This window comes from Salvelinus sp. IW2-2015, linkage group LG6.2 (assembly GCF_002910315.2).
Source record: "Salvelinus sp. IW2-2015 linkage group LG6.2, ASM291031v2, whole genome shotgun sequence".
Lineage (NCBI taxonomy): Eukaryota > Metazoa > Chordata > Actinopteri > Salmoniformes > Salmonidae > Salvelinus > Salvelinus sp. IW2-2015.
Window position 1 is genome coordinate 20407254 of NC_036846.1, and position 3724 is coordinate 20410977.

A 3724-nucleotide genomic window follows, 5' to 3' on the forward strand; every position below is an offset into this window, starting at 1 on the left:
GTAGGTAAGTAGATAGGTAGATAGATAGAATATATGAGACAGATAACGTAGTTTCCCTGTATCCTGCTGCGTCCTTACAGTATATGATGTGAATTACATTTATATTTTCCTTTTCTCCATCTCTCCCCATCTCTCTCTCCATCCCCATCCCCCCATCTTTCTCTCCATCCCAATCCCTCCCCCATCTCTTTATCCCCTCATCTATCCCCATCTCTCTCTCCATCCCCTATATTCCCTATCTCTCTCTCCATCCCCATCCTCCCCATCTCTCTCTCCATCCCCTCTCTCCCCATCTCTCCCCATCTCTCTCTCCATCCCCATCTCTCCATCCCCATCTCTCCCCCATCTCTCTCTCTCCATCCCCATCTTCCCCATTTCTCCCATCTCTCCTCCATCCCCATCTCTCCCCATCTCTCACCCATCTTCATCTCTCCCCATCTCTCTCTCCATCCCATCTCCCCCATCTCTCTCTCCATCCCCAACTCTCCCATCTCTCTCTCATCCCATCTCTCGTCCATATCTCTCTCCATTCCCATCTCTCATTCCCATCTCTCTCTCATCCCTATCTCTCCCCCATTTCTCTCTCATCAATCTCCCTCTCCTTTTCCCCCTTCTCCCATTCCCTCCTCTTCCTAGCGGTCCCCTTCCCTCTGAGCCACAGGCTCTCCATGAAGGAGGTGTTTGACTGTGAGGGGAAGCCAGAGTGACCTGCTAAAAGCCCACCTCACCAAGGAGGGTCGTCTGGAGGAGGTGGTGGCCTACGTATATCAATGAGGGAGGCGCCTCTGCCAGGAGAGGACCATGCTGGATATAGAGGCCCCAGTCACAGGTGAGGAGGGAGGGGAGGGAAAGGGGGCGAGGAGGAGAGTGGGGCAGATGGATAGGCATGCTGGATATAGAGGCCCAGTCACAGGTGAGGAGGGAGGGAGGGAGAGGGGGAGAGGAGGAGAGTGGGGCGGATGATAGGACCATGCTGGAATATAGAGGCCCCAGTCACAGGTAGGAGGGAGGGGAGGGAGGGGGAGAGGAGGAGAGTGGCAGATGGATAGAACCATGCTGGATATAGAGGCCCCAGTCACAGGAGGAGGAGAGGGGAGAGGAGGAGGTGGACGGATGGATAGGACCATGCTGGATATAGAGGCCCAGTACAGGTGAGCGGGAGGGAGGGAGAGGGGAGGGAGGAGAGGAGGAGAGTGGGACGGATGATAGGACCATGCTGATATAGAGGCCGATGGAGAGAGATATGGGATGAGATTCAGAAGAAGGAGAGTGGGGCGGATGGATAGGACCGTGCTTGATATAGAGGCCGATGGAGAGAGATATGGGGATGAGATTCAGAGAGAAGGAGTGGGGCGATGGAATAGGACCGTGCTGGATATGAGGCCGATGGAGAGAGATATGGGATGAGATTCAAGGAGGAGGAGAGTGGGGCGGATGGATAGGACCTGTGCTGATATAGAGGCGATGGAGAAAGATATGGGGATGGAGATTCAGAGAGAGGAGAGTGGGGCGGATGGATAGGACCGTGCTGGATATAGAGGCCGATGGAGGAGAGATATGGATGGAGATTCAGAGAGAAGGAAGAGTGGGGCGATGGGTAGGACCATGCTGGATATAGAGGCCGATGGAGAGAGATATGGGGTGGAGATTCAGAGAGAAGGAGAGTGGGGCGATGGATAGAGACCATGCTGGATATAGAGGCGATGGAGAGTGATTATGGGATGGAGATTCAGAGAGAAGGAGAGTGGAGCGGATGGATAGGACGTGCTGGATTAGAGGCCGATGGAGAGAGATATGGGGTGGAGATTCAGAGAGAAGGAGATGGGGGCGGATGGATAGGACCGTGCTGGATATAGAGGCCGATGAGAGAGATATGGGGATGGAGATTCACGAGAAGGAGAGTGGGCGCGGATGGATAGGGACCGTGCTGGATATAGAGGCGATGGAGAGAGATTATGGGGTGGAGATTCAGAGAAAGGAGAGTGGGCGGATGGAAGGGACTGTGCTGAATATAGAGGCCTTGATGGATGATGAGCATGGTATTGGGGATGGAGATTCAGAGAGAAGGAGATGGGGCGGATGGATAGGACGCTGGATATAGAGGCGATGGAGAGAGATATGGGGATGGAGATTCAGAGAGAAGGAGAGTGGGCGGATGGATAGGACATGGGCTGGATATAGAGGCGCGAATGGAGAAGAGTATTGGGATGGAGATTCAGAGAGGAAGGAGAGTGGGGCGGATGATAGGACCATGCTGGATAATATGTAAGGACCCGAATGGAGAGAGGTTGGGGATGAGGATCAAGAGAAGGAGGGAAGTGGGGCGGAATGGAATCGGCACGTGCGGATAAGAGGCGGAATGGAGAATGAGAATATGGGGATTGGAGATTCAAGAGAAGAGAGTGGGGGCGGCTGGATGAAATGCTGGATATAAGGATGGAGTCGCAGATAATGGGGATGAGATTCAGAGGGAGGAGCAGGTGGGGCCGATGGATAGGAAACCGTGCTGGATAAGAGGCCTGGTGGAGAGAGATATGGGGATGGAGATTCAGAGAGAAGAAGAGAAAGGAAAAGAGTTGTGCTGCTGCCTATAACCCACATTTAAAGACAACCAGCTACTGGGTATCTTTGGCATGCGAATGGTATCTGTAAGATAATTCTATGACTGCACACATCCCACACACACAGTGAGAGAAGAGAAGGTAGCTACCTAGCTACTTTTTGGTTTTCAGCTAAAATACTGCTAGTCCCTAGAGAGAAGAGGTGGTAGGTAGGCCACAGGCAGGCTAAAGACTCACACAGTCACACATACATAGCAGCCATTACGCTTCATCTCGCTAATGCTTTATGCTGTCTGTTCTGTAGGAACATATGACAGACATCAAGGAGAGAGTGTAGTGGTGGTAGTGCCACTGTCAGAGTAGTGCTTTTCTGATTTGATAATCGACAGTCACTTGAAAGAGGAGAGAAAGGCTTGTTGGTTACCTTTCTACTTTGTTGTCACTTCCAGAGACTGTTTGGAAATATATGCAGGTTGTCATCTATTGTAAATGACAGTAAAACTAGACGCAACTAAAGTAATAGGAATGTGATTCTGTAGTACTGATGTTGTCTGTTTAACAGTGTTGTGTTTGAGGTTGTATGTCAGTCTAACCATAGAGACCCTTCTAATTACTAGAAGGATTTCAATTCCTAATTCTATGAGTGTAACGTTGTTTCAACATTGTGTTTCAGTGTGTGGAGATGTCCACGGTCAGTTCTTTGACCTGATGAAGCTGTTTGAGGTGGGCGGTTCCCCCGCGACGACACGCTACCTCTTCCTAGGGGACTACGTGGACCGGGGCTACTTCAGCATTGAGGTGAGGGCACACGACAGTACCTAGTGCACACTACCTAGAGCACAATAGTCCACACTAAACTCTTTTTAAAAAAAGTTCCAAAAGGGTGCTTTGGCTGTCCCCATAGGATAACCCTTTTTTCCCCCGGGTTCTACCTGGGCACAGCCGAAAAACCCTTTAAGGTTCTAGATAGCACCTTTTTTTCTAAGAGTGTAACTACTGCATACTACCTGGGGACACAATACCTACTGCATACTACCTGGGGACACAATACCTACTGCATACTACCTGGGGACACAATACCTACTGCATACTACATAGGGACACAATACCTACTGCATACTACCTGGGGACACAATACCTACTGCATACTACATAGGGACACA

General features: G+C 50.7%; 1 pseudogene; it reads left to right on the forward strand.

The window, feature by feature from the left end:
* Positions 1-786: 786 nt before the first annotated feature.
* The window catches only part of LOC111965970 (protein phosphatase 3 catalytic subunit alpha-like), a 27779-nt pseudogene continuing 24841 nt past the window's right edge, over positions 787-3724 (forward strand).